The sequence below is a fragment of the Callospermophilus lateralis genome, unplaced genomic scaffold, assembly GCF_048772815.1.
Source record: "Callospermophilus lateralis isolate mCalLat2 unplaced genomic scaffold, mCalLat2.hap1 Scaffold_63, whole genome shotgun sequence".
NCBI classification, from domain to species: domain Eukaryota; kingdom Metazoa; phylum Chordata; class Mammalia; order Rodentia; family Sciuridae; genus Callospermophilus; species Callospermophilus lateralis.
The window spans coordinates 12,052,933-12,079,654 of record NW_027514713.1 but is presented as its reverse complement, the minus strand read 5'-3'; the positions used below and the strand labels follow the sequence as shown (position 1 = coordinate 12,079,654).

The following is a 26,722-nucleotide window of genomic DNA, read 5'->3' as shown; positions in this document are numbered from 1 at the left end:
CACCAACTGAAAAGACAGGAATGGAAAGTGTCTTGCAAACCTACAAGGGACTTTATCTCATGTATGAAAGACACTGAGGACACATGGGATGACCAAAAAAGATCACAGTTCACCTGCAATGGGGTGGGACCAGGCCCAGGGAGCACACCACTCTGGCCACTTCCCACCATACTGCAGTGCTGGGCCTGGGATGGCATGAGGGCCCGCACCTGTGAGGTGAATCTCCTAGGTCCCTGAGCTGTTCAGACAAGATGCACTCTGACCAGGATGAGCTCTGCCAAGCTCATTTTTTTATACTATATATAGGGGAGGCAGACTCCTCTGCAGCTGTAGAGGTTCAGGCAGGCCTTGGGAAGTATGTGGTAGACCCTGGGCTCCAGTCTGGTGTGGCCCTGTGCTGGCATACCTTCAAATACTGGATGTCTTTGGAGGAGATGAGCTCAGGCAAGCCTGCTGCCCGCATCAGAGCAAAGAGTTGGAGGAAGAGGAGCCCATGGTGCTGCAGAATGCTGTAGGCCTGTTCACAGTACCCTCAAAACCAGGACAGAGTGGACTTGGATAATGGGAAGGCTCAGGGACTCTGATCCAGCCCTGTTGCTTCTGCCTCTGCCCTCTGGGCCTGGAGTCTCACAGTGTTTCTGGGACAGGTGTGCCATCCTGCAGTCACACCCTTCTCTCCCCTCAGGGGTTGGGAGTGGCACCACCATGGGAGGGTGGAGCAGAGACACAGCTGTTACTGCCTAAAGTTGAAGCAAGCAATGTGTGAGTGTGTGTGTGCACAGGGAGAGAGTGAGTGGAGGAGAGAGCATGAGAGGGAGCAAACACACATGCTATGTATGTCCTCATCAAATCTGAATGTAAAAGACTCTTTAAATTTTTTTGAGAGAGAGAGAGAGATAGAAATTTTTAATATTTATTTTTTTATTTTACGGTGAACACCACATCTTTATTTTATTTGTGATGCTGAGAATCGAACCCAGTGCCCCATGCATGCCAGGCCAGCGCGCTACCACTTGAGTCACATCCCCAGCCCTAAAAGACTCTTTATTGATTCTTTATTGTAGCAGAAATCCCAGAATGTCAAAACTATTATTACAAAAGAAAAATAGGGTATTAAAAATTTATTTGATTAGCTTTTCTATTCCTTTACCTTCACCCCTCTCCTAGTTCTGAAGTGACTCTTTAGAATCTACATTAATCAGATTTTCTGTGAAAATCACCTTAAAAGGAGGAAAGAATTGTTTCAGCTTGGTTTCAGCCCTCGATGGCTTGGATATGTTGTTTGGAACTTGTGGCAAGACAGAATATCATGGCAAAGAGAATGTAGTAGAACCAAACTGCTCACTTCATGGCTGCCAGGAAAGAGAGAGAGAAAGGGAAGGGTTGGCCTTGGGTCCAAGTATAACCTTCAAGGGCACAAACCCAATGACTTCACTTCCTTCAACTAGATCCTACCTCCTACAGGGTCCACCTCCTGGAAGTAGTGCCATCAGCTGGGACCAAGCCTTCAGTATATGACACTTTTGAAGGACAATGGAGACCAAACCATAATAAAATCCTGTAAGGATTACAGCCTAAAAATCATTTGAAAACTCAATTCCACAATATTTTATAGCATCCTACAATATGTTCATATTCTGCTTTAAATTATTGTAGAGCAAGAAGGGGCTGGGCATATAGCTCTGTAATAGATTTCTTGCCTAGCATGCTCAAGGTCCTGGGTTCCATCCCTAGTGCTACAAAAAGAAACAAGGAAATGTCAGTGCTTCATTAGGTAGTTGTCTAAATATGAACAACTCCAGCCATTAATGATCCTAATACTACCTAATGAAGTAAAGAGAACAAGTGTCTTCCATGTGGAAACCCTTCAAATGCTTGAAGTCAACTATGTTATCTCATTTCAGCCTTCTTGAAGTGGATATTTTAACTCATTCAAAAATCGTCTTGGGACACCTACCATACACACTATGTAATATTAGTGTCTGATCTGATTTTTATAATGCACTCCTGGCAGGATTTATAATCATTGTAATGTCTGTTTTGAAAAAAAATGGATGTTTTCCTTCTTTTTAAATACTCTTTAAAAACTTAAAAATTTGGAATTATTTGTTTCATAAATACTTGGTAGGTTTCTCCATGAAACTGTCTTTTTAAAAAATGCTACAAGACATTTTTCTACTCTTATTTTATGGAAAGTTGTACATTTAGATTATACACACACACACACACACACACACACACACACACACACACAATATAAGTCATAGAACCAACTGTATTAATGAAGAGGTTTCCCTCATAATCCTGCCAGGTTGTCTTTAATTTTCCTCTTCTGGCAATACCAGGAATCTCCTAATGGCCAAAAAGTCATGTTAATTCTTTGTGCATAATTCTCAGTACCTTCCAGTTTCATCTTTTAATATTGCCTATCTTAATCTCTGTACTGCAACAATCAACTGCCTATAATTTCTGTCACTCTTTGTCTCGTTTTATGCTTTTGTGACTTTTATTCACATTGTTTTATTTGCCAGAATTGCCTTCTATCTATATATCATCACATTGTGCTATGTTGTCCTTTTTCAATATTAGGAGCATCATTTCCAGAACACCTTATTTGATTTGGATTAGTTATCCCTCCTCTTCTCTTAGAATAATGATTTATAGCAAGCGACTTCTAATGCAGGGTCCTCAAAATCATGCCTCCCTTCTGACAAAAATAAATCATTCTCTCCAATTTCCTACTATCATGAATGCTACAAACTGTTTTAGTTGATTTGAACTTTTATCCCTTTCAGTGCCTAGGGGACTGGATGAGGTATTCCTCATGTCTAGCCCATTGTATTATGTATTTTGTTGTTTTTTGTTTGTTTGAACCACATCCCCATTTATTTTATGTTGAGACAGGGTCACACTAAGATGCTGGGGTTGGCCTAGGACTTGTCTCAGTCTCTAGAGAATCTGGGATTACAGGCAATCAGTACTTCACCCACTTTTTATTATTTATTTGATGCTGAAACTTAGTTCTCAAATCTGGCTAAGTTAAGGAGGTGATCTTGATGAATTTTCCCTTCTTGATGCTCACTGAGAGGCATTGAATATCACCTACTCCCAGGGGACAGAATCTCATCTTCCTCATGCCTCCCAAGTTGTTCCCTGTCCCCTAGCATGATGGAAAGTCATATAACTAGTTGCTTCATTTTAATTAATTTAATTATGTTTATCTTCATCACCAAAAATATATAAGCCACCAGTGTTTTCTATATGAACACAGCAGCAGTAGATCTATTTTATTAACATATTAGAACAGAATGGCAACCTTCTGTGCTGCAAACATAGCTGACAATCTATCACAACCATCTGAATGCCTCTATTTGAGTTCATGGCATGGATTACTAAATAGGAACTAGTAAGGAAAATATTTTTTAGTTTGAGATTTCCGTGGATAAGAGCTTCACCGAGCAACCTTCCCCCTTACATACCACACAGATGGCCAAGATTTGATTCATCCTGCACAGCCTGGCTTCAACAGTACCATAAATATCTGTGTGTATGTACTCACTCGATTAATTGGCCTCCACATTGTATGCCAGTGATATTACGCAACATCCAACAATAACAATCCACATAGGAATTCCAACATTCTATTCAAGCAAAATATTTGGCATTAAATTTAGAGCACTTTTATAATTTCTACATAATGATATGGCTCATATGTGTTTTACTCTGAGAATATAACAGCCATGGCTTACAGTTTTCATTTCTCTTCACCTTCAATAGAAGAGTTTATCAATTTCACATTGAAAAGTAGTACTTTTATTTATTTTGTGAAATTCTCCGTACTTACCAAAGTGCTGCTTTGACAATTACCAAAAGTCTACAGTGGTTCGGGCAAAATCAGTGACCCAGAAATTCATGCTCATAAAGTTCAAGATGCTGGTTCTCTGCTCACAACCATGAGCTCAGACTCCGCCCAGCCTGCACCCACCCTAGGCCACCCAGGTGGGGATCCTGGTCTGTGCACACCTAAGCCCACCAAAGAGGCACTCCAGGCCTGCGCCCACCGGGACCCCGCAATACCTGTGTCCATGCCCATGCCCATTCCCTCATAACTTGACCTGGAACAGGTACAGCTGGAACACCAGGAGCAGGGGTCCTGGGTGCCCACGTGGGCAGGGACCCAGCAGCTGCCCCTTGGTGGGAAAGATCTCAGCCAGGCAGTGACGCAGGTTGAGCTACAGCGGCCTGGGACTCAGAAATGGCCTAGAGAAGTTGGGGAAAATGCTTAGCTCAGCCCAGGCCACCTGCACTGGTAGCTGCTCTCACTCTAGGCTGAAAAGAAAGATCGCCTGCCCACATGCCTGCCTTCAGGTGGGACCTCTACACCCGCCTGAGGAGGATTAGCAAAGAGAGGGCTCTTAGCGCTGGACCCGCCCCTTCATGCAAGGCTAGTTTCAAACTCACCAGGCCCGCCCGCCTGCAATTTCTCGGTCTCCCGCGCTGGCTGCGACCCCTGTGGACCTGCGCTGGAAACTGCAGCCCGCTTGGTCTGGGTACTTGCTCTGTGGATAGGCTCCAGCGTGTTGAATCCCTGGTACAAAAACAGAACGTGAAAGAGATAACAGATGAGTCCCCCTTGTGACTTATTGTTACATTATAATTTTTATTTTGTGATATGGCCTCTCTATGCTGTTCACGTTGGCTCTGAACCTAGCTCAGTCACTGGGATTACAGGTGTATGGCACCACGAAAAGGATGTAGGTTCAGTTCAGGATATGTTGGTTAATGTTCCACTCTGTTAAGTCAATTATGTGTGCTAAATATTTGAGAGTGCCCACTCCCAGAACAGAAATATTTTCATACATTTAAACATAGCCAAATGACATTCCATTGTGTAGAATCTCAGGAATGAATGAGAATATGTGCTAGAATATACAAAACATGGACCAGAAGGAGCAGCTCCATTGTCGGCTACGCTCTGAAACAGAGAAAGAAAAACGAGCTGGAAGAACATCAGGCTGTGTGAAAAACTGTAATTCAAAATGTTTATAATTGTTTAACTTGGTGTCAGGTCATGCATGCCTACATGTATGAAATATCTGGTGCTTAGAAGTTTTCAAAAAATAATTAATTTGAATAGTTTAAAATGTATGTAGTTATCAGAATGTGAACAAAAAAGCCACAACCCAAGAAAGGACTGAAATTTACTGGGACAATTCCTGTAGCACTGACTCACAGGAAGCCTGGGGATTAAGGGCAAGGAGGACCACATTTTGCCTGGGGTGGTTAGGACAGAGAATATACCCTGGAGGAATATGCCCTGCACCAAGACTAGATGATGTTTGATAGAAGGGCAAGGAGCAATCACCACGCCACACCCACCTAGATGCAAGGGTGGGCATTTCACAATGGCATATGGCTGGGTGTGGCTGGAAAGTGCTGCAGAGTAGATTAGGAACCTGGCTGACAAGCCCTGGGATAAAGGAAGAGCCCCAGTGCTGTGCTCAGTAATCTTGAACAGGGCACATTTCTGGAGTGCTCACCCTGTGCCAGGAGACAGGCAGTGGCCTGCACATGCATTCTATCTCTTATTTTCCCAGCAGTCCTTTGACATGGCCACTGTTACTCCAATCTTACAAATAAGAACACTAAAGCTATGAGAAAATGAGTGTTATAAATCCCACAGCACCCAACAAACAATAACAGGCACAGTTCTTATGTAGGAGTCTCAGAGAACACTACTTTCACAGACTGTAACCTGTAGGTGATGTGCAGAAATGAAACAGGAGAGCCACAGGCAGACTTGTCACACACAAATCCCTGTGCAAGCCTTATTGCTGAGTATTTCTGCCAGGATAGGAAGGAGATACACTTCAAAATCAAGAGTAGCACAGAGGATGCTGGACACCAGACCAAAAAGGGTGGATGTCTTTACTTTTTTCAAAGGGACTACTTGTTCTATCTCATGTAAAGCTTAGAGGTAAGACTGGCAGAATTATAGGAAATATATGTAAATAAACTTGTCCTGATTAAAATTTCAACAAAAGAAACCTGGACTACTGACATAGCATTAAATGAGGTCCATATGGACAGTTTTACTTATCTATATAGCCCTCATAGCAATTAAACAAGTTAGTCTCCAAAGTTCCTAGTTTGTTGTTCTCAAGTGATAGTCAAACCAGGTGACAATTTTTTAAAAAAATATGAAGAGATGAGATATAAAGTATGCAATAAAAATGAGAAGAATCAGTATGAACAAGAGAATGTACTGCATTAAAAGAAAGCTTTTCCAGGTGAGCATTTGTACATTTTTCACTTCATGGCAACATGCCTATTGCATTTAAGTTCTGCTGAGAAGAATCACAGATACATAACACATCTGAGGTTTGCAACAGGAGCTCTGAGCTGACAAATGTCACCTATTACTCAATATTAGAATTTTCAATTAGAAAACATATGAATTGTAAATGTGAAGAAAAGTCAAAGGATAAGTTCAGGATCCAAATTATACTACTAATTCAATTAAAAAAATATAAGAAGTAAAGCATTTTAAGAAAGTTTCCAATTTCTTATAATTGAACTTAAACTGATTGCTTTTCACTCCAAAGGTAAATAAATTTCACCATCTAAGACTAAAAAGTGATTTTGACTGCCTTCTAGGCCTCACACTCCTTGAACTCCATGCAGTACTTAACAGTGTGAACCAATATTTTGTTTTTGCAGTACTGGGGATTTAATCCAGGATTTCGCACATGCTAGGTAGGCACTCTATCACTCACACACAAAACTAGTCACAACAGGTACTTTTAAAATCTCCTTTTTTCCTAAATGCAGAAATGACATAATTATTTATCTTGCCTTCTAGTTCAGACTTTATTTTGCCCTGTACTGATGCTGTAACTCTTCCTCTGTATCCTAAATGTTAAACCTCATTCTTATCTTCCATAAAGATTCACTCTTATCCTGATTGTCATTTGAAAGTCCTCCTTACATGTTTGGAAAGGGCATTGTCAATTTAATACTCAAAACACCCCTCTGCATGTCAGGTGTTTTTCCCTGTGTCCCCCCTCTCTAGTAGACAGTCTTCCCTCTATAGGACACAGCCTCTGCTGAAGAGATTATTTTCACAAAGGGTGATTTTTTCCATGTAAAAACAATGGGGCCAGCAATGGATCAGACAAGTGCTTTCAAAAGAGTCTGAGTAACATCACCTTAAAAGTAAGATAAAAATATAGATGAAAAACTCTTCAAACATTTATGTACTTACTCCAAAACCAAAAACTACTAGCCCCAGGAGAGGCACAGTGGCACACTCCTGTAATTCCAGTAGCCTAGGAAGCTGAGTCAGGCAGATTGCAAGCTCAAAAGGAGCCTCAGCAACTTAGTGAGACCCTGTCTCTAGAGAAAAAAAAATGTAAAAAGGGCTAGTGAGGTGGCTCAGTGTATAATCAACTCTGAGTTCAATCCCTAGCACCAAAAAAAAAAAAAAACAGTCACAAAAGCATTTCCCTAGGTCAGATGCAACTCTAGATAATGCAATGATGACTTTAGTTGTGGAGTATTGCATTTGAGGTATGGTAGGTTAAATCAGATCCAAGGTTAAATATGAGGATACTGGTGAATCCATTTGTTTAGTAATGATAGCACCAAAGAACTGATGAAGTTACAAGGTAGAAAAGGTCACAGGTGGAACCTGGAGAACATCTATACATATGTGGCAGAAAAGAAAAGGAAAAATCAAACTTGGCTAGTTAATGTCATCTTACACATTAATTTGCTCAAAAAGCTCAGCTCTAACTGGTTGAGCATGAAATGTCCTGAAGTCTCTAAGAAAGACAATCTGTGGTCTGAAGGAGTTTATTTATATTTAACACTAGACAGAAGCTTCCAACTACTACAACAAAGATTTAGAAAAATGCTATAAGACATTAGAGGTTATTCTAGCTGGGTGGAAAAGTGAAAACCTGTGAAGGAGAAAGCATGTTCTTGATCCTTCAAAGGGAGAAAAGGAAAGGAAAGATGATAACAGATTAAGAGTAAATAATAACCGGTAATAGTGTGGTGGGGTTTTTACATTATTTAAGCCAATCCTTGCAACTACTCTCATTGAAAAAAAAAGGAAGGAAAGGGAAAATTTGGAAGGTCATGTGCAGGCATGCAGACCAGTAAGTGGTTGTGGAAGGCAGGAAGGCACTCTTCCTTAACCGCCTGCGGACCTGTTTTCCCTTATGTGAAAATCTAAACACATTGAGTACTCACATCAATGTTAAGATTTTCAGTTGAAGATAAAAGATCATTTGGAATGGGCACATACCTCTTGTTTTTAGAATTTCCCATTATGAAATTTAATTGTTAAATACAGTGTTAAATACTGTAAATATTCAAGTGCCAGTTATCAGGGTCAGTAAATGTTCTGGGTGAGCAATAAGTCTGCACTCAACAGCAATTCTTACAAGAAGAATAATGGTAAATTGTATTGGGAGTGGTAAAAGAAAAACCAAGGATAAATGATTTTGTATCAGGGATTTTATATTGAAAAGACTGCAGTCCTTTGCTACAACAATCATACTTCCAGAAAGGTGGTCAAACATGAAACTATCCTTATGTACAACTGTTCAAAGACAAGTGGAACAGCACAATACTGTGAACAACTTATCACTCAGGGATATAGACAGAATGAGGCTCTGCAGGAAGGGCAAGAGAACTCTACCTGCTTATGCCTGGGGACCAGAAAATGATGCAATTAAAGCTCACCATGTGGGCCCTCCCTGCACCGCAGAGTATCCAAGGCTGCACCCACCCTAGGCCACCCCAGCAGCACCTGCGACCACCCTAGGCCAGGCCGGCAGTACCCCAACCTGTGCCCATCCTAGGCCACGCAGGCAGCACCTTGACCAGTGCCGACCCTCGGCCACCCTGGCAGGACCCCTTCTGTGCTCATCCAAGCCCAATGAGGAGGCACCCCATGCCTGTGCCCAACTGAGACCGCCCTATCTGGGCCCAGAGCAGGCCTGCAGCCCCCCCAGTTGTGCCATCTCCACAGCCACCTACCTTTCCCTGGAACAGGTGGTGCTGGAGCGCCAGCCTTGCCCAACATCTGCAGCCACCAACGAGGGTCTTGGCTGCCACACAGGACCCCATGGGTCAGCACCAGGGTCACAGCCAGCCCACCAGCTCAGGGGTCGCCACTCTGCCACTGACAATGGAGAGAAGAGCTCATCCCTATTGGTCCTTTCATCCTGTCCACTGCAGGTGAACATAATCCTTGCTGCCAATCCTGTGGAACATACCAGCCACATGGCTTCCCAGCCACAGTTTGTTCACCCTAAGCACTGCTATTTTGTTTACCTGTCAGGCCACAACCTGCTTAGTCCTCAACCATTTGCAGCAATGTCACGGGAGGCATCTAAGTGGAAACACCACAGGTCTTAGGCAGATGTCCCTGTCCCACCTGGCTAGCAACACGGCAGCATAGTTCCCACTCCTCATCACAAATGAGGAAATGATTGCTTGCTCACAGCCACAGTGACCCAGCAAGTTTGAGACCATGCAAAGCTGGGAAAGCTGTTCCTGGTACTTTCTACTCTCTGTAGGTTAGGTGGAGTATGCCAACCTAGGATAGCCAAGGACAGGTGGGAAGCATCTATCTGGGTGACCTCTCTGCAGTTCTCTTTGTCCTTTTGCTCCCTTGACAATCTTCCTGATTACTGCCACCATGGTGATTGTTGTTTGCATCTACTTCATGGTGTTTATGATCATCCTAGGGGTGTTTCAGATCTGAGTTGCACATCAGTGAATCATGTGGGACCAGGACACAGGGAAGGAGAATGAGATGGATGGGAATGATCTGCCTTGACCATCACCATGAGCTCCAGGGAGGTAGGAGCAGACACGGCCCAGGCTGCAGAACACTGCAGGCCAGGCTCCTCCATGTTCATGTGCCTGTTCCTTATAACCACACAACTCAGAGAGCTAGGATTCTCAAATCCAGCAGGGGGGTAAACTGAGCCTCAGTGAGGCCTTACTGAAGTTCATACAACCTAGTAAGTGTAAGCGCATAGATGAGCTGGCTTCAGGCTGGTGATCCTCCCACTCTATGCAGAGACAGTGCTCCAAGGAGGGAACTGAGCATCCCCATCCAGGAGCTCTCTGCATGCCTGGACTCCATGGAGAGGCCACTCCCAGTGAGGCCTAGGCCCCTTTCCCTGGACAGTCTCCCTCACTGGGGGATATCTCTCTTCTGTTGCTGCTCCTGGAAGGACAGTGGATGACTTGGCCATGAGCTGGACTTGCACATCCCTCTCTTTGCAGACCTACCAGGACCTCCACAGTGGTGAGGAAGAGGAAGAGCAACGTGAATGGGAAGAGGAGAAGGAGGAAGACATCACTACGGACCAATGGGAAAGCTTCAAGGAGGTTGGCCCTGGGAACAGTCAGAACTCCAACCAGCATCAGCAGCTGAAGTGGGAAAACTCCACACTCAGCTACTGAGTGCAATCTGGACTCTTGCATCCCCACCTCAGAATGTCTGCTACCCATCTCCCAGCCAGTAGGTCCTCCATGTAGAAAATCTCTTCAGCCAGTAGGTCTGTGGACTCCCATTGCTAATTATCCTCCCATGCCCAATGTGTGGGACTGTAGGCTCCCACCATTTGCCCACCCCTGCTGGATCTCTTTTCCCCAAAGCCAGGAGCTGGCTCTTTCTCCCTGCCACCTCCTACCAGGACAGGGGCTACAGCACCCAAGACATCTGCCATCCAGTGAGTTGCCCATCTCTTGCACCTCCAGAAATGTTGGAATGACATGACTAGCTGACAAAGAGTAAAAATTGGTAATCATTTTTTTCTTTCTTGAAGTCTACATTTTTTTCCAAACTAGTGCTTTTACAAGTGGTATAAGAGGGTTAATATATAGATAATCAACTGACTTTTTACTACTTGTTAAATACATTGGAATTGTCTGTGTCCTTTATGCTACTGTACTCAGGATTATGAGGTGAAGTTCAGGGACAATGCTCCTGTTCCCTCCCCCTTGGGAAACCAGAGAGGAGGTCTTCCCACTCTGGTCCAGGCATGAGGCCATGTAACATTTGGTATTCTTTTTGGGACCAGAACAGTGTTTTTTGTTTGAAGTCTGAAAATGGGTCTTGTCTTTGGTATTCTGCCCACTTCTAGCATTGTGGTTGTGATGGGAACTGTGGGGTCCCTGGCCTCTCAGGACCAGCAGCTTCCTTTGATATCACCCAGGTCTTGTGTTCTTGTACTGAGGCTTCATAAATGTACATGTTCCTGCTGGGGACGTTCTCTGTGGATCATGGAAACAGACAGCTGTGGTGCAGATCATTTGACCACTTTGGTTAGGAGATAACAGTGGTTTCCTAAAGGATCTGCACTCATAATGGAGAAAGACAGAATGCTAGAATGTTCCAAAACAGTCTGCATCTACCCTATCCCAGTCCCTGTGGGATGTCTTGCAGGATGCTCCTGCATTGAGGTCAGATCCTCACTCCAGTAGCCAGGATTCCTGCTGCTCTGATCCATGGGAAGGTGAAAGAGAGAAAGAAGTTGGGGCTAGAGCCACACAGAACTTTGCTCTTCATGTACATGTCAGATGCTAGACTGTAAACCTGGGAGTCATCCTGCACACTGCCCCTTTGACCTCACTGCTAGTATTAAGGATGGCTGTGTGTTGTGTGGCTGCCCATCCACATACAGTCTGTGTAGATGCTGTCTAGACAGTGGTAGAAGGTAACACAGAGAGTGTTACACTATTTATTGAACACTTTATTATGTAAAATCCATTAAAAATTAATAGAGCAGGCCTTCCCATCAAGAAATTTGTAATCTAACAAAATTTGCAAATTAATATGCATATTAATTATATATATATATATAATTGACATAGAACATATATATATATAAACATATATATATATATATATAAATATATATATATATTATATATATATATATATATATATATATATATATATATATATATATATAACAGTTCTATGTCAATGAAACACAGAAGTATTTTTAGATAACTAGTTTTTTTTATCTTGTAAAAAAAAAAATTTAAAAAATTTAAAATGAACAGCATATATCCACAGATGTTCCCATATGGTCTGTAGTGCCTTGGTGTTCCTTCCCAGACCTCAAATGGTCTGTATTCTCTTAGTGTTCCCCTTCATGATGTACCACCCACCTCTCCTTGTTTGAACTCTACCCCATTAATAAAGCACCAGTTAGCCTAAGATTCTTCACCGGTTTTCACTGATAATGATTGTCTCAAAAGTTCTATATCTTGTTTCACCCTAAGAGGAATTAATATACTATGTTACCTAGTTAGTTGTCATGATTGTTCTAACAGTCTAACCTGCAGTCTTGTGTGGCAGAGGGGCCATAGCCTACAATATTTTTCCCCATTCCTGTGATCAAACCCAGAGTCTTGATGCATGCCAACCAAGTGGTTAGAGTTAACAAAAATTAAAAATAAGAATAATTTATTTTAAATTTAAAAATGCTTAGAGAGGACTGATGCCTTTCACAAAGGTTTTACTTATCTTCTCTTCACCAGTGAACTTTTTGTAATTTTTCTGTTATTGATCTTTCTCCTGTTTCCTAGAATACAGACATTGTTGAAGATTGCTGTGTCATGGTTGGTCATTAGTGAGCCCTCCAATATACCTGTATGAGAATCAATTAGAGTGCTTATTAAAGTACATACTTTAATACTCTTTTACCTGAACTATTTACTTTTTTCCATTCATATCTTTTTGTTCCTTTTGTTCTTTTTTCCCACTGCTGGTCCATTCTTTTATCAACTTTGAAACCCTTCCTATTTTCTCTTTTTTTTTTTTTTTGCATACAATTCTTAATTCACCTTTATACCACCATTTATCATATCTTTTTGTATATAAGGTATGTTAACACCAAATTTGCATCTTCATACAAGTATTTTGTATAATAATGACCCTCTCCTTCCTGTTTTCTAAAGCTATAGTTAGTTGAAGATAGAGCAATTTTAGGGTGCTGGTTAGGAATATAGGCTGTGGATATATGCTGTTCATTTTAAATTTTTCTTTTTTTTCTTTTACAAGATAAAAAAAACTAGTTACCTAAAAATATTTCTGTACTGCATTGTCATAGCACTGTTATATATATATATATATATATATATATATATATATATATATATATATATATATAAAATTAGTATGCAAAGGAGGATAAGATAAATAAAAACTCACACAGAGACAAATGTTTTTGAAGATAAAGCTGGGGTCAGGTGGAATGCTGCTCTCTGAAGGGGAAGCAGGTCTAAAGAACTTCCAGCAATCTTTATTTATATATTCCTCATCAACATATTTTTTTGTACTCATATATTTGTATGGCTAGCAACATCATGCAACTATTCACAGTTGCATTCTACAATTGCAGTGTGCAATGTGAGGAGCTTTGTGTAGCTCTCAAGAAAGTCCATTGTCTGAAGTTACTGTTAGGTGCACAGGTTCAGGAGCAGCAGACTGGTGAAACATTGTGGTTTTCTAGCAAGAGAGTTCCTCTGTTCCCAGTAGCTGTGTGTCTGAGATCAAGATTGAGGCTGGTAAGTCTCTAGGATAGAGTCTCCTCATGCAGTGTATAGCCACAGGGACTCTGGCACCTTTGCACAGAAACATTCCCAGGTAACAGGTATGCCACAGCCAAGAGGTCATCAGAGACCCCAATCTCAGACACAGATCTCCCATTCTCTGTCACTGCTCTCCACAGCAACCTTCATTTTAAGATTTTTTTTCTGAAGCTATTTACTTAATGTAAATTTTAACAGAAGGTAATTTAATATTCTCTATTATATTTCAGAAATTCTAATAAATTATTGATTGGATAGCACCATTTTACCAGTTGGAATGAGGTGTCAGAAATGGTAATAGTGCTTTTAGATCCAACATGTGACAGACAGGTGTTGTGTAAGGTGTCTGTTCATCTTTGAATTTGATTCCTAGAAAATAATGTAAAAGTTTGTGGTTTTTTCCAAGTTTAAGTCACCATGAGTTAGTAGTTTAGGAAAATAAAACACTCTAAAAAGAAAGAGCCCAAAGTGCCATCAGTCAAGAAAAGAGAAAAGGTGGCAAAGGCCTTTGGAGATTTGGGGACAGAAAACCATGAAAAGGAATCTAAAACCAAAGGGAAAGATGACAAAGACAGACAAAAAGTCTCCAATGTTGCCCAACTAGGGATGGCTTTTTCAGTTGACAATATGATCGAGTGGCCAAGTCCTGCACATGGGACTAGGAAAAAAATCCAGTAATGCAGAAGTGACTAAAGAGCAATATATGCCTGGAAGAGAATTCAGTGTTTTTGGACTTATCCAAGAGGTCTATGCACATATTGCCAGCATCAATCAAACACTTGACTCAATTAACAGAACTTTACATATACAGTAACAAACTGCAGTCCCTCCCAGCAGCCGTGGTCTGTCTAGTAAATCTCATGATACTGTCTCTAAGTAAAAATTAACTTACCAGTCTGCCTGACTCTCTTGATAACATGGAAAGCTGCAGTTGCTTGATGTACAGCATAATAAACTGACATAAATTCCTTCAATGGTGTATAGGTTAGATTCTCTCACCACTCTCTACCTTCACTTTAATGGTATAATTAATGTAGAAAAGGACATAAGAAACCTGAACTCAGAAAAACAAAAAACTCAGAAAAACAAAACTCAGAAAACTTAGCATTTGAGAGAACAAAATCAGACCTGCTGAAATTGGTAAGAGGATTTGAATTATTGCTTTTGATTTTAGTATGTTTTATGATTAATAATTTTTGAGTGCTTTTCTATATCAGAAAATTCCTAATATGGGTTGGGGTTATGGCTCAGTGATAGAATGCTTGCCTAGTATATATGAGGCCCTGGGTTCAATACTCAGTGCCATATATAAATAAGTTAATTAATTAAAGTTATGGTGTAAAAAAATCTGAAACAAAAGTTCTTTATACTTTTTTGTAAGTTCCATTTTCTCTGTGATTTACTTAATGCTACATTACTTGAGATTATTTTATAGGCTTAAAAATAAGATAGAAAATAGATGTAATTAGACATTTATCACAAACTGAATCTGTTCTGATTTTCATTGGAGAAAAAGAATTTGAAAATGTTTGACTAATTTTTAAGTTGTCATTTGTTTTTAAAGCATCTAACTATTTATACTAGATATATTAAGGCTATAGTTGCCCATTTTCTGACTTTCTTTTTTTATCTGAAGACTTTGAATTCATATCACTTTCTACTTAGTGTATCACTAAAGGTTGTCATATTAGAGCTTTGTTAAACAGCAATGCCATAGGAAAATATATATTTTTTATTTTGAAAGATCTTACATTTTCATTCAAAAAATCTAATATTAATATAGTACAGTGTATATCCACAATAATACAGTGTATATCCATATGTGTATCCACAATACACTAATTAAGAAAAATAAATGTAAATAACTAGCAGAAAGATCATTAAAGGAAAAGGAACAGGAGGAGAGCATGAGGGTAAGAATTTAGTACAGAACTGGAACAAATCATACCCCTGCATTTGTAACCATGTCAAAAGGAATTCTAATGTATCACTAATATCTTTAATTTATTTTTCATTTTGAGTGAATTTTAGATTTACAGCAAAACTGTAAAACCAGCAGAAGGTTCTCATATATCCTGCACTGAACTTGCCCTAATATTAACAAATAATGTTGAAAATCAAGAAATTAAAATTGTTGCAATCATTTTAACTTAATGATTTGTTTTATTGCACTTGTTTTTTTTTATCTAATCTCCAATTTATGTTTCAAAATTCCACATTACATTTAATAGTCATGTGTCTGTAGCCTCCTCCAATCTGTGAAAATTTGAAACAATGAAAGTCTTTTAGTTGAAGGACTAAAAGTCTTTCCTTTTTTAAAGATTTTTTTTAGTTGTAGATGGACACAATATTTTTATTTTGTTTGTTTATATTTTTTTATGTGGTGCCAGGGATCAAACCCAGTGCCTCATGCATACTAGTCAAGCATTCTACAACTGAGCCACAATCACGGCTCCTTTCCTTTTCTTTTATGACCTTGCTATGTTAAAAAGTCCTGCTCAGATATTTTGGACTGTGTCACTCATTTTTGGTTTCTATGGTATTTTTTGTGACTACTTTGAGTATATTTTTTTGTGACTACTTTGAGTATATTTGTTTCTGCTGAAAATAACATAATAGTGATTACGGTGCCCTTCTCAATGAATTATATCAGAGGATATATAATGTTGATAAGTCATATACTGGTGATTTCTTTCTTTTGGGTACTGAGATTGAAATTAGGAGCACTTTACCACTGAGCTACATCCTCAGTCGTGTTTATTATTTGAGGCTGGGTGTGAAGCTGGTCTCATACTAGTGATCCTCTGCTTCACACTCTCAAGTTATAGGTGTGCACCACCATGCCTGGTTTATTGGTGATTCCTCTGATTCTCCAATTTAAAGTTAATAATTTTCTTTTGTAATTAATAATTGTCTTGGTTGATGTTCATTTTAGTCCATGCAAATATATTGATTTTCCTTAATCTTTTGTCCATTATTTTTAGCACCCATTGTGGTCATTTCCTGCAACAACTTTTACAGTATTGTAATGGTGATTTTTTAAAGAATTGCCTTATTTCATTCATTAATGTGAATTCTGTAAGGAAGAACTCTCCTATAGCAGTTTACATATCAGTTTATACTCATTTTTTCCATCCTGTGAATTAAAATTTGCTTGAATGATAAAATGTATATAAATAGCAAATTATAATAGTCTTTTGTTACTGTAAACTCTTATGAGTCCATTCATGTGATTTTCAATGTATTATCATTTTTTTTAGTTGAGTTATTTTACTATTTGACTTACATTTATCTATTTCAATTTTTAATGAGTTTTTAATTTATTTTAATTATATATGACATTAGAATGCAGTTATGTACTTTGCTATCTCATACATAGATGTGATATAATTTCTCATTTTTCTGAGTGTACTTGTTGCAGAGTTATATTCGTCATGTAATCACGTATATACATATAGTAATAATGTCTGTTTCATTCTGCTATATTTCCTAGCCTCACATGCCATCCCCTGCCCTCCCCTGCCATCACTTCTCTCTATATAATCTAAGGTAATACAATTCTCCCCTAGTGCTGCCACCTTATTTTGAAATAGCATCCACATATTAGAGAAAACATTCAGCCTTTTGTTATGTGGGTTTATCTTATTTCGCTTAGCATGATATTCTCCAACTCCAGCTATTATTAGTGAATGCCATAATCTTACTCTTCTTTAAAGCTAAGTAATATTCCATTGAAACACACACACACACACACACACACAAACACACATATATATTACATATTATTTGTCCATTCATCTATTCAGGAACTATAATATGCTGATTTTAAGTTCTTTGGATATAAACCAAGGAGTGGGATGGCTGGGTCAAATGCTGGTTCCATTCCCTGTTTTCTGAGGGCTCTTCATACTGCTTTACATAGTGGTTGCACCAATTTTCAGTTTCACCAGCAATGTATGAGTGTGGCTTTTTCACCACATCCTCACAAACATTTATTGTTGCCTGTATTCTTGATGATTGCAATTCTGACACAAGTGAGAGGAAATCTTAGAGTAGTTTTTATTTGTATTTCTCTAATTGCTAGAGGTGTTGGAACACTTTTTCATGTATTTGTTGATCAATTGTATTTCTTTTTCTATGAAGTATCTGTTCAGTTCCTTAGCCCATTTATTTGTTGGTTTATTTGTTTTTATGGTTCTAAGTTTATTGAGTTCTTGATATATCTTAGAGATAAGGGCTTTATCAGAGGTGCATGTGGTAAAGATTCTCTCCCAGTCTAGAGGCGCTCTCCTCACTTTACTGTTTCCTTTGCTGATTCAAATTTTTTAATTGGAATCCATCCCATTTATTTATTCTTGATTTTACTTCTTGCACTTCTTGAGTCTTGTTAAGGAAGTCAGATCCTAGGCTGAAGTGGTGAAGATTTGGGCTTATTTTTTTTTCTATTAGGTGCAGGGTCTCTGTTCTAGTGCCTAAAACTTTGATCCTCTTTGATTTGATTTGATTTTTTGTGCAAAATCAAAATTTTAATTTTGCACAAAAATCAAATCAAATGAGAGATAGAGGTTTAATTTCATTTGGCTACATGTGGATTTCCAGTTTTGTCAGCACTATCTGTTGAAAGAATAGGATATCTTTTCTTTTCCAGTGACTGTTTTGTCTAGTATGAGATAACCATATTTAAATTATGTGTGTTTGTCTCTGTGTCCTCTATTCCATACCATTGATGTACATGTCTATTTTGGTGCCAATACCATGCCATTTTTGTTACTATAGCTCTGTAGTATAGTTTAAGGTCTGGTATTATGATGCCTCCTGTTTCAGTTTTCTCACTAAAAATTGCTTTTACTATTCTGGGTCTCTTATTTTACCAAAAAATATATCATAATTGCCTTTTCTATTTCTATGAAGAATGTCATAGTTTTAATAGAAATTGCATTATTTCTGTATAATGTTTTTGGTAGTATGGCCATTTAAACAATATTAATTTTGCCTATTGAGGAGCATCTTTCCATCTTCAGAGGTTTTCTTCAATATCTTTATTTAGGTTCTGTAGTTTTTATTGTAGAGCTTTTTTACCTTTTTTGATAGATTTTTTCCAGATATTTTATTTTTGCGGCTATTGTGAATGAAATCGTTTACTTAATTTCTTTTTCAGTGGATTCATCACTGATATATAGGAATGCATTTGATTTATGGGTGTTGATTTTGTTTCCTGGTACTTTGCTGAATTCATTTATTAGTTCTAGAAGTATTCTGGTAGAATTTTTTGGGTCTTATAAATGTCATCAGCAAATAGTGATAGTTTGAATTCTTCTTTTCCTATGTGTGTCCATTTAATTTCTTTTGCTTACCTGATTTCTCAGGCTACAATTTCAATGATTATGTTGAATAGAAGTGGTGAAAGAGGGCATCCCTGACTAGTTCCAGTTTTTAGAGGAATGCTTCCAATTTTTCTCCATTTAGAGTGATGCTGGCATTGGGCTTAGTGTAGACAGCTTTTACAATGTTGAAGTATGATCCTAGTATTCCTAGTTTTTCTATTGTTTTGAACATGAAAGATTGTATATTTTTCAGCATCTATAGAGAAAATTGTATGATTCTTGTCTTTAAGTCTATGGATGTGATGTATTAGATTTATTGATTTCCATATGTTGAACCAAACTTTCATCCCTGGGATGAACACCACGTGGTCATGGTGCACTGTATTTTAGTGTGTTTTTTGTATACAATTTGTCAGGAATTTACTGAGAATTTTTGTGTCTATGTTCATCAGGGGTATTGGTCTTAAGTTTTTTCCTTGATGTGTCTTTGTCTGCAATTGGTGTCAGAGTGATAACAGCCTCATAGAATGAGTTCAGAGGGGTTCCCTCCTTTTCTATTTCATAGACTAATTTGAGGAATATTGGTATTAGTTCCTCTTGCAAGGTCTGGTGGAACTCAGCTGAGAATCTATCTGGTCTTGGGCTTTTCTTGGTTAATAGGCTTTTGATGGCTTCTTTTATTTCCTTGCCTAAAATTGATCTATTTAAGGGCTGGGGTTGTGGCTCAGTGGCACAGTGCTCACCTGCATGTGTGAAGCACCGGGTTTGGTGTTTAGCATCACATAGGTAAATAAATAAAATAAACACATTGTGTCCACCTACAAAAAAATCTTTAAAAAGATCTATTTTAATTGTATATGTCCACCTGATTCAGTTATCTTTGTAGAAATCATAGTTTGTAGAAATTTGTTGATGTCATCAAGATTTTCTATTTTATTTGAAACTAATATATATATATATATATATATATATATATATATATATATATATATATAAAACATTGAATTAAATTACATTGAATGATTTCCAAATTGAAAGATAGGACATAGGCCATAAGTTTTGTTTTTCTCAGGTTGGCAGCTGAGCCCCAGGTGCAAAATGTGCAGACGAAACCATGCATCCTGGAACATTTTACTGAATCCTGTTATGCAGCTTTTTAGCAACCAAAAAGCAGCCCCCCTTAGTGTAAAAATATAACCATGTGTGACATGGTGTTTTTAGAAATCTAATAGGTCATTTAAACAAATAAGGTGTGTGTGGGGACAAGGGGGGAGAGAGTGGGAACAAGGGAGGAGGGAGGGGATCCGGAGGGATAAAAGGGAGTAACAAACTAAAATCGGGGCTCATTTCCAAGCACTGCTGCATCAGTGCAGGATTGGGCCCTGATTCGAATCTGTACAATAAACTTTGTCAATTCAGTTCCCTTGGCTTTGGAGTTCTTTCTGGGATCGCACTACGTTTCATGTTGGAGGCCCCAGCGAGGTCCCCTGGGACTCTTTTGGAGTCCCCCAATGAACTCTAAATTATCTCCATAAGGAGTTTTTTTTTGGCCGGCAGTTCCTGCTTGTCCTGGGCGCTGCATAGGTACTCGGTAAGTCAGGCCTGATTTCTGATTCCTGGTTTGGTTGCCTGTTTCTGTTCGGACCTCGGGAGGCAGGATGCCGCACTACTCCTAGTCCATGACAGAAGTGGTAAGGACCATAAAGGTCCCAGAGTTCTCTGTTTTCTCTCTCTCTCTCTCTCTCTCGCTCTCTCTCGCTCTCTCTCTCTCTTTCTCTCGACGAGAACGGCGAACGAGGTTTTTCTTTGGTTTCGTTTTCTGTGATCACATCTTTGTCATCATCTGTCTCGTTTTTGGTCTTTTTGTTCTGTTTTGTCATGGCTGAAATGGGTAATTCTCAATCAAGTGTGAAAACCACATTAGACTCAATTGTGAAGAATTTCTTGGATTTCCAGAAGAGGGCAGGTGCGTATGGGGTTTCCATAGACGCTTTCACCCTCCGCAAATTTTGTGAGATTGATTGGCGGTCTTTGGGGTTTAATAGGCCGAGTACGGGAACCGGTGACCTGGATCTGTGTTGGGCTGTCCGATGCAAGATCTATGGGAAGCCAGGTCACCCCGATCAAATTCCTTATATTGATGTCTGGATAGAAATTGTGACTGAAAAACCTAAGTACTTGAAATGTCATATATCCTCTAAGGACACAAAGAAGGTTTCTTCTATCCAAGTGACTCAGAGTCAGAGTCAGAGTCAAAGTCAGAGTCAGAGTCCTCGGTTTCAGCAGCGTGATCTTGAGCCTCCTCCAGTTTTGCCTGAGGATCCCGAGGAACCCCTCTACCCCCGACCCCCTCCCTATGTTCCTCAAGACCCTCCGGAGGTCACTTACCCTTCTGATCCCCTGACCCTTAGCCCCAGGAATCCTTTCAGTCCTTCTCATATCTGGTCTGGCTGGCACTTCAACCACCCTGAGCCCCCGGCAGCCATTCTTCCCCTGAGAGAGGTTAATGATCTGGGACCAGGTGGAGCCATTCTTCACCTAGGACCTTTATAAATGGAAGAATCAGAAACCTCCCTTTTCAGAGAACCCACAAGGATTGATCAGTCTTCTCCAATCGGTATTTTATACTCATCAACCAACTTGGGATAACTGCCAGCAGCTATTGAACACTCTTTTTACTACAGAGGAGAGGAAGAGGATTAAGGCAGAGAGTCAGAAGCAGGTGTTGGGCCCCAATGAAGAACCCACTAATGAGAGACCTCTTATTGAGGCCACGTTTCCATTGAGGCACCCGAATTGAAATCCTACTTCGGATGTTGGGAGAGAGGGTCTGAATCAGTATCACCAGGTTCTTGTAGGAGGCTTAAAGGCAGCGGTTCGCAGACCTACCAACCTGTCAAAGATAACAAAGACCAGGCAAGGGCCTAATGAGAGTCCCTCAGCATTCCTGGAAAGACTCTTTGAGGCGTATTGCACCAATACACCCATTGATCCTCATGCCCCGGTAAATCAGACAGCCCTTGTCCTACAATTTGTGGGTCAGTCATCCCCTGATATTAGGAAAAAATTACAGAAGTTAGAAGGGTTTGAAGGGAAACCTCTGTCTGAGTTGCTAGCTGTGGCCCAAAAGGTCTCGGAGAACCGAGAAGACCCTTTGAAGGCTCTAAACAGAAAAATGGCCAAGGTTCTCCTGGCCACGAGTGAAGGGAAGGAAAAAGGGGATCAACCTAACCGAATGAACCGGGTACCCCTATGAAGGAGAGTTCCCCTTGAGAAAGACCAATGTGCCTATTGTAAGCAGAGTGGACATTGGAAAAATGAAGGCCCAGAAAGACTCAAAAACAGAGAAAAGAACTTCAAGCCCGCACCAATTCTAGTGGAGGAAGAAGACTAAGGGGGTCAGGGCTCTGAAGCTCCCCAAGAGCCCTGGCTAACTTTAACTGTGGGGGGGTAAGCCTGTTGACTTTTTAGTTGACACTGGAGCCACTCATTTGATCTTACAACAGCCAGAGGGGCCACTCTCTCGAGACAGGATCCTTATAAGGGGGACCACAGGAAAGATTAAAGTGTACCCCTGGTCTAAGGCTTGAATATCTAATCTGGGGCAAAAGACTGTAACCCATTCCTCCCTGATCATTCCTGAATGTCCAGACCCACTAATTGGACGGGTTCTTCTACGGAAGCTGAAGGCCACCATCACTTTCACTGACAACCCTCCCATAGTGAGTAATGGGGAAAGCAAAATTTTGACAATTACCTTCCCACAGGAGGAGGAATACAGGTTACTAGAGGATTATCCCATCATGGACCTGTCTGGAGTTACCAACCTCCTGGCCAAATGGGAAAAGGAGATTCCTGAGGTTTGGGCCAAAAATAATCCACCTGGATTGGCAAAACACCAAATCCCAATTGTGGTCCAACTGACTGCCACTGCCCAACCGGTCCGCATCTGACAATATCCGATCCCCTCCAAGGCCAAAATAGGGATAACCAAACACAACCAAAGATCAAGGGATGCCAGAATATTAGTCCCTTGCCAATCCCCATGGAATACCCCTATTCTCCCTGTTCAGAAGCAAGGAACAACTGACTATAGGCCAATTCAGGACCTCCAGGAGGTCAACAAATGGGTGGAAACCATCCATCCAATGATTCCAAAACCATACACCCTCCTTAGTAGGCTCAAACCTACTCAGAGGACCTATATGGTCTTAGATTTGAAAGATGTCTTCTTTTGCCTTCCACTGGCTCCTCAGAGCCAACCCATTTTTGCCTTCGAGTGGGTGGACCCAGAAAAAGGTGATTCTGGCCAATTGACTTGGACCTGTTTACCCCAAAGATTCAAAAACTCTCCTACCCTATTTGATGAGGCCCTAAACTCAGATTTGAGAGACTTTCGAATTCAAAACCCACAGGTTACTTTGCTCCAATATGTGGATGATCTACTGCTAGCTGCAGAGTCCTGGGAGGATTGCTATCAGGCCTCCCAGAGTCTCTTAAAAACTCTGGGAACTTTGTGCTATTGGGTGTCAGCTAAGAAGGCCCAATTATGCTAAACAGAGGTCTCATACTTGGGCTACCAGATCAAAGAGGGAAACCGGACCCTATCCACCAACCAGGTTTAGGCAATTCTACAGATCCCCACTCCAAGTACTAAGAGACAAGTACAGGAGTTTCTTGGAGAAATTGGGTATTGCAGGTTGTGGATTCTAGGATTCACAGAGCTCGCCCAGCCCTTATATGCAGCTACTAGAGGAAAAGAAGAAAAACTTGTCTGGACTGAGATGGAAGAATCAGCTTTCCAGGCTCTTAAAAAGGCACTGGTGAGTACCCCCGCACTGGCACTCCCAGACCTGGATAAGCCATTCCACCTGTTTGTGGACGAGGCCAGAGGTATAGCCAAAGGGGTGCTCACCCAGATGCTTGGGCCTTGGAAACATACAGTTGCATATCTGTCTAACCAACTGGATCCGGTAGCAGCCGGTTGGCCCAAATGCTTGAGGGCCATAGCAGCAACCGCCCTGTTGGTAAAAGAGGCTTCAAGTGACTTTTGGGCAGACTCTTACTGTCACCACCCCCCACAACATTGAAGGGCTTCTCCGATCTCCCCCTGAGAGATGGTTATCCAATGCTCTCATTACCCACTATCAGGTTCTCTTGCTAGACCCTCAAAGGATTACTTTCCATCAGACTACTGCCTCAAACCCTGCCACTTTAATGCCTGACCCATCAGAAGACCCCATTTTCCATGATTGCGAAGAGATACTAACAGCACTGACATCTCTCAGAGCAGATCTGACTTACCAGCCCCTCCAGGTGGTAGATGCCATCCTGTTTACAGATGGGAGCAGTTTCATGGACCAAGGTGTCAGGTATGCAGGGGCAGCTGTTGTTACTCTGGATTCAGTCATATGGGCTCAATCCCTCAGCCACGGGACCTCAGCACAAAAAGCCGAGTTGATTGCCCTGACCCAGGCCCTCCGCTGGAGCAAAGGAAAGACAGTAAACATTTACACTGACAGCTGGTATGCCTTTGCCACTGCCCATGCACACAGGGCGCTATACAAAGAAAGAGGTCTCTTAACGACCGGCGGAAAGGACATAAAAAATGCCACAGAAATTTTAGATCTGCTGGCCTCAAGCTGGGACCTTAAGGCTGTAGGCATCATTCACTGTAGAGGTCATCAAAGGGACAATTCTGATGTGGCCCAAGGAAATAAATTTCCTGATCAAACAGCGAGGGAAGCAGCAAGAAGACCAGTAGGGCCACTCCAAGTTTTGGCCCTCTGCAAGGAGACAGCCACTGAACCAAACCCTGTCCCTCATTACACTCAGGAGGACCTTAACCTCAGTCACAAACTGGAGGGAAAACTGGATGAGCAAGGATGGATAAAACTTCCTGATGGTCGGACTTTTCTTACCCAGACGTTAGGAAGACAAATGATATCACAAACTCACCAAGAGACTCATCTGAGTGGAAACAAACTTGCTGATCTGCTGAAAAGGACCTAACATATCCACAACCTACACTTGTTTGCCCAGGATGCAGCCTGGCAGTGCCAAACTTGTGCTCAAGTCAACCCTAACCCTATTAAGGTGACAGAACTGGGAATCCGGTTCTGAGGAGCCGCTCCTGGAGAACATTGGGAAGTTGATTTTACTGAATTGCCCCTCACCAAGGGGGAATATAAATATTTGTTAGTGTATGTTGTTACCTTCTCAGGTTGGCTGGAAGCCTATGCAACCAGACGAGAGACCGCATCAGAAGTAGCTAAATGTTTGGTGTCTGAAATTCTCCCTCGGTTTGGCCTACCAGTAAGCCTGGGGTCTGACAATGGTATGGCGTTCATCACCCAGGTTAGCCAAAATCTGGCCTCATTCCTTAAGGTAGGTTGGAAATTACACTGTATCTATCGGCCGCAAAGCTCTGGACAGGTAGAGAGGATGAATCAGACTCTCAAAAGTTGCCTCACTAAATTAAAATTAGAAACTGGTGGTAGCTGGGTAAACCTTCTCCCTTTTGCTCTTCTCAGAACTAGGTGTACTCCTTACGTGAATTCTTTCACTCCCTATAAAATTGTGTTTGGAAGGCCACCTCCCCTCATCCCCCAACTTGGGGATGAAATATTAGAGGTCATTAATAACCAAAACCTCCTTGAGTCATTACAGGCCCTGCAAGCTATACGGCAGTCCATGCATGGGATAGTCTGGGAACATTTCAAGATCAACTCATCTGATCGTCCCCCGATTGCAAACCCAGGTGATTTTGTCTGGGTTAAGAAACTACAGCCAGGACAACTGGAACCCAAGTGGACTGAACCATTCATGTTGATCCTGAGCACACCAACCGCTGTGTGAGTGGCTGGTAAACAACACTGGATTCACCATTCCAGACTTAAGAAGGCAACAGAACAACAGCAGGTATGGAAGGTACAAAAAACTTCGGATCCACTCAAGGTAAAGCTTACCTGACAGCCCTCACCCCCATCATCCTCCTAGACTCTATACTACTGACTCAACCTGTACTCCTGACTCACCATAACCCCCACCAACCTGTCCATTCTCAATGGAAGTTAAGCCATACGGAAGATGGTATTCAGATTGGCAATCTAACCACCTTCAGTCAGCCAGTGTTTCATTTTGATTTATGTGACCTTATGGGTAGCCATTGGAACACTCCTAACCCAACCACGGCTCTGGGAGGATGAGCAGGAGTAGAAGGATATGGATGTGGCACTTTAAATTTAGAAAAATGACTACAAGGAACTGAGTTCTATATATGCCCCAGAGAGGGCCCTCCTAAATGTGGAGGAAGGGATGATTTCTTTTGTGCCTCTTGGTGATGTGAAACTATAGCAGGGTGGAAAAAGACAGTTGGCTTGATTTTGAGTGACCTATCACGTCTGGATGCTCACAACTGGGCCGATGCAACCCCGTAAAGGTCACTGTAAAACAATGGACTCAAGACCAATGGATAGGAGGGAAAACTTGGGGATTCATATTCTATGTGACAGGACATGACCCAGGAGTCCTGTTTACTATTCAGAAATATAAAATCCTACACAATCTCAGACCCATCGGCCAGCTTGTACCCATTCTACAGTTCCTGCGCTAGCTACTAAGCCACCACTGCCAATGGCTTCGGATACTCATCCAGGTACTACCTATGCTCCAGATGCTACCGCTGTCCCTCCTCCCCTCCTCTTGTACCCTCTGGTTTGATTTCCATTTATGCCTGCCTTCACTCTCCTGCCTCTGTACCACCAACC

The 26,722-nt window shown here is 41.0% G+C and overlaps 1 pseudogene; it reads right to left on the bottom strand.

Moving 5' to 3' along the window:
• LOC143389686 (phosphatidylinositol 4,5-bisphosphate 3-kinase catalytic subunit delta isoform-like) overlaps positions 1 to 26,722 on the bottom strand; it is a 41,322-nt pseudogene that overhangs the window by 348 nt on the left and 14,252 nt on the right.